This window comes from Oryctolagus cuniculus, chromosome 8, assembly GCF_964237555.1.
Source record: "Oryctolagus cuniculus chromosome 8, mOryCun1.1, whole genome shotgun sequence".
In the NCBI taxonomy this organism is placed as follows: domain Eukaryota; kingdom Metazoa; phylum Chordata; class Mammalia; order Lagomorpha; family Leporidae; genus Oryctolagus; species Oryctolagus cuniculus.
This window is the reverse complement of record NC_091439.1, coordinates 23,456,438-23,465,124: the sequence shown is the minus strand read 5'-3', so window position 1 is coordinate 23,465,124 and position 8,687 is coordinate 23,456,438.

The following is an 8,687-nucleotide window of genomic DNA, read 5'->3' as shown; positions in this document are numbered from 1 at the left end:
AGAGTTGAGGCCATTTACATTCAAGATTACTATTGATAAGTAATACATTGCCCTGCCAGTTTTCCATAAATATTTCTATTGTTTATTTTGGATTTACTTTGTACCTTACTAGAAGATTTTCTGCCTTCACATTCTTTCATAGTGAAGATGATATTTCTGTGTGTAGCACATCCTTATGCATCTTTTGTAAGATTGGATGAGTAGTGACAAATTTCTCTTTTTATGGAAGGTCTTTTTTTCCTCTTCATTCATAAATGAGAGCTTTGCAGGGTACAGTGTTCTGGACTGACAGTTTTTTTTCTCTTAAGACTTAGACTGTGTCTTCATTGTCTCTTATCCTGTAGCATTTCTGATGAAAAGTCAGCTGTGAGTATAAATGGAGATCCTCTGAAAGTAATTGGGTTTCTCTTGTGCACATTTTATAGTCTTTTCTTTATATTTTACTGTTGAAAGTTTGACTGCAATGTGTTGTGCTGAAAGATCTTTTATGGTTATGTCTCAGGAGTTCTGTGTGCTTCCTGTACTTTGATGTCTCTTTCTCTAAATTGGGGAATTTTTCTGTAATTATGTCACTAAACAAACCTTCTAGTCCATTATTTCTTTCCACACCTTCAGAAACACTTAAGACCCCTTCGTTGGGTCCTTTGATAGTATCCCCTAAATTTGCAACATTTTTTTTTGTTTTTTAATTTTTCTAATTTCATCTTTTTTATTTTTATTTTTTTTGTCGACTGAAAAATTTCAAAAGATTTGTTTTCTAGCCTGGAAATTCTTTATTCTGCCTCACCAAGTCTGTTCTTAAGACTTTCCACATTTTTATTTGATGTATTGAGTTCTTCATTTCTAATATTTCATTTTTATTTCTCTTTAAAAATCTCAATTTTATTTGAAAATTTTTCATTTTTATCATTTATGGATTTCTTTAATTCATGTATTTGCTTCTGATTGCTTCTGAGTAATCTGATTTTTTTGAATTCTCATTCTGGCATTTTATCAACCTCTTTATTTTCACATTCTAATATTGAAATGTTATGTTCCTTTGAGGGCATCATGTTGTCCTTCTTATTCCTGTTTTTTGAATTTCTGCATTTATTTTTGGCATTTGTAGAGAAACTTGTTGCTTTTTCCTCTAATGGCTTTTATCTTTGAATTATGCTTCTGTGGCTTAGTGGAGTCTCTCTACTTCCAGTGAATACCACGTGGTGTGTTGAGTGTGGCCAGGAAGCTCTGGTCAGTGCTCCAGGGTGGGGCAGCTATCCAGGGTATCACCCAAGTTGGGTATGGTAGATCTCCTCTTGTTAACAGATGGAGGAGGGAATGGTTACCTCTGTTGCTGTGATAACAGTCTCACCCCCTCTTCTCCAAGTTGATCAGTGCCTGGATTTTAGCCACCAGTGGGTTCAGCAGTCATCTGTGTCACCATGTGAACCACTCAAATGATCTGTGCATTCCTCAGTCCGAACACAGATTCTGCTGCAGTGACCTGCCCCAGGCGACCAGGGAGCTCTGAGTGTGGAGCCTCACACAGTGATTGCCCAGACTCGGCTACACCCTACACCCTCTCATGCAACCAGAGTCCCCACAGTCTCAGCACACAAGGCTGCCAGAGTTGCTGGGTGCAGAGGGTCCATGCAACCCTGCCAGCCTGTCCAGTCCACAGAAAGGCAGACATTCCCCAAGGCAGCTGCCCGTGGGATCTCCCCTTACATGGCTTGAGCTCCGGAGGCTATTATATGTTGGGAGGCTGGGGGAAGCTCAGAGTTTTATGTGGGTTTCCAGCCCCCTTCTATCCTAGCCAGGCTCAAAGTCAGTGGTGAACGCAGATTTTCCCTCTGTTAGAATCTCTAGGCCAGTGACGCAGCTCACTAAGCTAATCCTCCGCCTGCGGCGCCGGCACCCCGGGTTCTAGTCCCGGTCGTGGTGCCGGATTCTGTCCTGGTTGCCCCTCTTCCAGTTCAGCTCTCTGCTGTGGCCCGGGAGTGCAGTGGAGGATGGCCCAAGTGCTTGGGCCCTGCACCTGCATGGGAGACCAGGAGGTAGCACCTGGCTCCTGGCTTTGGATCAGTGCAGCGCGCTGTCCGTGGCAGGCATTTGGGGGGGTGAACTAGCGGAAGGAAGACCTTTCTCTCACTAACTTTGCCTGTCAAAAAAAAAAAAAAAAGAATTTCTGGATCACGCGCATACATAAGAGCCACTGACCAGCACTGACCAGATGCTGTTCTCTCCCCACCAATGCCGCTGAGGTGGTGTCCTGTTTCAGCCAATTGCTGCGCATGGGCACAATGGCTTCTGCAGCTGCCGCTTATGCCCAGAGTGGCGCCACCCTCTTCCAGCCGGAGAAACATGCCCCTTTTGCTTCCACTGGGTCCGTGGGTATCCTCTAGCTCCTAGGGCTCCAGGCCAGACTCACGCCACGCTCTCCCTCTGGCTGTATCACTGTGTTCTTGCAGTCTGGTCTCACATCAGTCTCCATGCTGGAGCCCTCTTCAGCTGTCAGCTGCTGGAGTTGTGTGTTCTGTCCGTGTTCATGCTGCGCCTCCACATTTTTCACACAGGTCCACAGCATTCCTCTTCATTCCGCAATCTCCACCGCAGTTTCCTCTCATTCTCCCCTGAGAGTGTACTTCCTACACTTTTTTTTTTTTTTAAACAGTGTATCCCTAGCCTTGTGCACTACATAGTTCCTTATTCTGCCATGTTGGAATTCCCAAGCAGAGTCTTAATCACTACACCAATGCCTGTCTGAGGCAACTCTGAGTAGAGCCCACAGCAGGAAGAGGCTTGGCAGCAGGTTAAGGTGCAGTGGAAGAGCCTTGCATTTTGGGCCGCAGAGTAGATGCTGTTGTATTGAAGATATTAATGACAGATAAGGTGTGGAATTGGTGACAGACTGCGGTTCATAGTAGAAATCAATGCAAGCAGCTGGGCTTCCTTTTTTTTTTTTTTTTTTTTTTGACAGGCAGAGTGGACAGTGAGAGAGAGACAGAGAGAAAGGTCTTCCTTTGCCGTTGGTTTACCCTCCAATGGCCGCTGTGGCCGGCACGCTGCAGCTGGCGCACCGTGCTGATCCGATGGCAGGAGCCAGGTACTTATCCTGGTTTCCCGTGGGGTGCAGGGCCCAAGCACTTGGGCCATCCTCCACTACACTCCCTGGCCACAGCAGAGAGCTGGCCTGGAAGAGGGGCAACCGGGACAGAATCCGGCGCCCAGACTGGGACTAGAACCTGGTATGCTGGCGCCGCAAGGCGGAGGATTAGCCTAGTGAGCTGCGGTGCCGGCCTTTTTTTTTTTTTGACAGGCAGAGTGGACAGTGAGAGAGAGAGACAGAGAGAAGGGTCTTCCTTTTGCTGTTGGTTCACCCTCCAATGGCCGCCGTGGCTGGCGCATCACGCTGATCCGAAGCCAGGAGCCAGGTGCTTATCCTGGTCTTCCATGGGGTGCAGGGCCCAAGCACCTGGGCCATCCTCCACTGCACTCTCTGGCCACAGCAGAGAGCTGGCCTGGAAGAGGGGCAACCAGGACAGAATCCGGCGCCCTGACCAGGACTAGAACCTGGTGTGCCGGTGCCGCAATGGGGAGGATTAGCCTAATTAGCCACGGCGCCGGCCGGCAGCTGGGCTTCTAAAGGAAGGTTATTCCATTTAGAAACTTAATCCCTGGGCCAGGCAGCACAGTGTCAGACTCAACACAGCCGATCCAGTTACCGACACTACTGCATGTCAGATCTGTTGCAACAGGGGTATATATTAATGCCCTGATGGGGCGTCATTGCTTCAGGACAGGTAAGAGTAGCTATCCCAGAAATGCCAGTGGTTCATTTTCAGTGGAACAGGCACTCTGGACGTATTCTGGAACAAGCTTGTGTTTCATTCCTGTAAGGGTTTATTTGGTATCAGTACCTGAGTGGTTATGGAGTCGGGTTTTTTTTTTTTTTTTTTTTTTTTGTATTTTTTGAATTTACTGAGAGACATAAACAGTGAGAGAACCCTCTCATCCAATTGTTCATTCCCTGGATACCTGCAATGGCTGGTGCTGTGTTGACATACAAGCCAGGATCTGGGAACTCGTTCAGGTCTCCCATGTGGGTGGTAGGAACCCAATTACCTAGTCTATCACTGCTTCCTCCTAAGGTCTGCATTAACAGGAAGCTGGAGTCCAGAGAGGATTCTGGTATCAGTTCCCAGGCGGGCAGATATGAGGTGCAGGTGTCTTAACTGGCACCTTAACCTCCATCTCTGGAGTGTTTGATTCCCTGGCATGAGATCTCACATAACGTGTCAGGTCAAGGGATCATCTTCAAAATAAAGGAGGTATTGTGAAAAGCCTGTGACCATGGCGTTCCCTGGATGTATCACGTGTTACACTTCCTAGAAACGTCCTGCCTGATGTGTGGCCAGGGCATGACATGACACAGCTGCAGTAGCAGCTCAGAGGCAATATTCTGTAAGGATTTGATACCATCTTTCAGGTCACAGATAGCAATAGAATCAAAGATGCTTCTATTCATTGTGCTCCAGTAGAGAAAATGAATGGTAGGTTGGAGAGTAAAACCTCAAATCCTTGTGCCCCTGGAATCTTAGAATGTAACCTTATTTCAAAGTAGAGTCTATAGATTTAATGATTTCAGATGAGGTCATACTGTAAGGTGGGCCCAAACCCAAAGACTGGTGTCCCTAGAAGAAGAAGGAAGATTCACAGGCACACAGGGAGAAGGCCATGAGAAGATGGTGGCTGAGACTGGAGTGATGCAGCTGCACGTCAGGGGAGAAAGTGGGAGCAGATCACCTCTCAGAGCCTCCCGAAAGACCAACCCCTCTTCCTCCAGCACTTTGATTTCACACTTCTGGCAGTCTGAACTGTGAGACAATAAAATTTCTGTGAAGTCACCTAGTTTGTGGTCATTTGTTCTGGCAACCTTTGAAAACTGATGTGCCACGAGGGCCAAAGGTGGAAGCCACAGTTGCCACAAAAACCCCAGGGGTCACTGGGAGCATCTTGCTTCCTGTCTCTGTGACACTGGGTTCAGGAGGACCTAGAATGTGATATCCTCAAGGGAGCATATTTCTTCAGAACACCTAATAAGTGTCCTTTCCAACTGTAAGCTATGCTTGCCACTTCGGGATTTGTGATCATGTTCAGGGACCAAGGGCCAAGGAGAGAATTCTCTGTTTCCGGGGAGGTAAGTGACTCTCTTCATTAGAAAGGCGTAGTGCTGCTTTTACATGGTGGGGGAGGGTTAGAGAGTAATGTGAGTGGAATCCAGGTGATTTACTTGGCTGGGTGAAGTTCTTTATTCCCTTGGGATTGTAAGTGACCATGGATGAATCTGGCCAACAACCCCAGGCTTTGAAGGGCATGATGATGAGATCCCTTGGGGATGAGAGTCTGGATCCTGCTACCAGGTAAACCACTGAGAGGGTAGCTGTCAGATAGCTGCAGGGTCTGCCTCAGCTTCAAAGGGCTGCGTTGGCTGAAATAAAAGTCTTTTCCAGGAGACATGAGTCCTTCCTTGATGATGAGGGACTGGCTCTGCTATTTGGGCTCAACCTGGCCCAACTATGACAGATAGCTCTTAAATTTTTAATATTAAACAGGGACTAATAGCTGATGCTAAAGAACATGGGATAAATACATTTTCCTCCTCTGCATTTTGATCCTGGTTTGGCAAACTCTTTGCTGGAATAGTAATGATGTATGTGAGGGTGACCTTTGTGAGTCACCTACAAGCTTCTGCTAATGCAGAATGTATTAGTCCATTTCAGAAAGTGAATCAGCCATACAGCATGCACACCTGTGCTTTACTGAATGACCCTGGCTACTTATCTGCCTAATGGGAACACTTGAAAGGAGGAAACGTAATATATTAAGCCCTAATCATATTTGGTGGAATCACACATGGTACAATTATAAATCACACATATTGAAGCATTCTTAATGAGGAATCAGTTAAAACGCAATGGATATAGGGACAAGGGCATTTTTGATTAAGAACTTTTGTAGGAAAGCAAAAGAATATGCTAACCACAATGTGCCAATTTGTATAAAACCATTTAACCATGAAAGAGCAGCCTCTTTACCTGAAATTTAGGTTAAAATAAATCAAAATCAGCTAGCATTTGCTACATGCTCATTGTTGAAAGAGTAGAATATTAAGGTATATGAAAGTTTTAAAGACAAATACAGCATTATCTAAGTCTTTAAACTTGAGTTTTATTATGAGAAAATCAAATGTAATACAGTGCTAATAGTATTGTAAGGTTTGCTGTGTTTCCTTTACTGCCCACATTGCTTTATCCTCGTAAACTCATGGAATTTTCACAACAAAGGTAGTGCGCTGGATGCACCCCCAAGGAAGCCTCATCTAGAAGCAAACTGCTTGAACTGCTGCTGTGGCCAAGGAAGCAGGGCATTGTTGCTGTCCCTGCTGTCACCATAAAGGATCCACCACATGGAATGTGATCTCCTGTCACTTGTGGGCACAACCTGATGGCAACTCTCACCACATGTCCTGTTTTCTGTTTTTATATTTGCCACAAAGGCATGAGATGCAGTTGGAGTTCCTCCCCCCCCCCCCACCCAAAAGAAACCTTTTATTTAAGGAATACGGATTTTATAAGTACAACTTTAGGAATGTAGTTATTCTTCCCATCATACACATACTCTCGCCCCTCCTCCTCCCTCTCCCCTTCCCAGTCCTATTCTCCATTAAGATTCATTTTCAATTAACTTTGTACACAGAAGACCAACTCTATACTAAGTAAAGATTTCAACAATTTGCACACACTCACAAAACTGAGAAAAAGAGTTACAGTTAATTCTCATACTATAACTCATTGAGGACACAGGTCCTGCATGGGGAGTTAGTGCGCAGTGACTCCTATTGTTAATTTAACAACACTGTTATGTATGACGACACTGACCACCTGAGACTCTTGGCATGAGCTGCCTAGGCTATGGAAGGCTTTTGAATCCACAAACTCTGTCAGAGTTATTTTTGAGCAAATCAATATGGGGAATTAAACCCTTGTGGAAGTGGCCTCTGACTGAGAGACAGGAACAAGTGGACAAATCTGTGTCCTTCCTTCTCCCTTCATGTGTGCTCATCAAATATCCTGTGAAGCCCAGAAATCAGTTTGTCCCAAGACCAGCCCCTCAGGAACCTGCTCTATCAGGCTTCTCCCCTTCATCAACACTCACTCCTTCTCTGGGATCATGCTATACCCAAATGTATTTTCTGAGGAAACTGGGCTAACGCAGGTAGCAGTTACTAACACCACACTGAATGTGTGCTTAAGAAAAGTGCAGGGACAAGCATTGTGGCACAGCAGCTTAAGCTGCTGCTTGCAGTGCCTGCATCCCCTGTCAGAATGCTGGTTCGAGTCCTGGTTGCTCTGCTTCTGATCCGCTCCCTACTGAGCCACGAGGGAAGGCAGCGTAAGATGGCTCAAGTGCTTGAGCCCCAGCCACACATGTGGGAGACCTGGTCTAAAGTCTTGCTATGGGTTTCAGCCAGGGGCAGTCCAGCTGTTGCAGGCATTGAACCAGGTGATGGAAGATTTCCTCTCTCTCTCCCTCTCTCCCTCTCTCCCTCTCTCCCTCTCTCCTTCTTCATCTCCCTCTTCCTCCCTCCCTTCCTCCCTCCGTCTCTGTCACTCTCCCTTTAAATAAATCTTATAAAAAAGAAAAAAGTATATAGAATTTAGAAACACAGAAATAAAAACTGGAGTAACTGTGGGAAGAAAGCTTAAAGAAAATCTATACAGTGAAGGATTTGTTCCATATGAATGGGGCTAAACTATTGAAACATTTTAATATACAGAAAACTAGCATGAGGATTATAAGTATGTATGTTTGTCAATGGTATTTGTGTTACTTGTATTTTCTCTAGGAGCAATTAGGATGTTGTAGACATTGCCATCATTTAGGTTCAAAATTGAAATCACTATTTTAACTTAGTGTCGCTACTCCCCATGCTTCTTAGCTTTCCTAGATATTAAAAATATTCAAAGAATCAAGATTTATGGTCTTTTGAGGATAGGTGTGGAATTTGGAAAGAGGATGTTCAAAAGCTCTCTCAGCACCTTGAGGATAATTTAATCATGTTCCAAGCTGATTTCAGAAGAGTAACAGGTATTTTCAATATGAATTTACTGGCATATTTGAAAAATTTCACTGATTCTTTTTTTTAGCATATCAAATATTGCTTCAAATCCTGGGTTTATCACTCTTAAATATTAACTTCTTTTCCTAAGCTTACTGATCTATAAGGAGGGGGTTAATATCTTATAAGGCTATTTTGATTAAATAAATGAGACTTGTGCATCTGAATTCTTTTTTTTAAAGATTTATTTATTCATTTATTTAAAAGGCAGAGTTAGAGAAAGAGAGATAGAAAGAGAGAGACAAACAGAGATCATTCATCCACTGGTTCATTCCCCAAATGGCCGCAATTGCTGGAGCTGGGCCAGGCTGAAACCAGGAGCCTGGAAATCCATCTGGGTCTCCCACTTGGGTGGCAGAGGCCCAAGCACTTTGGCCATCTTCTTCTGCCTTGCCAGCCTCGTTATCAGGGAGCTGGATCACAAGTGGAACAGCTAGAACTCCAACTAGTGCTCATGTGGGATGCTGGAAAGCAGTGGCTAAATATGCCGCACCACAACACATCCCTGTATCTTAATTCTTGAATG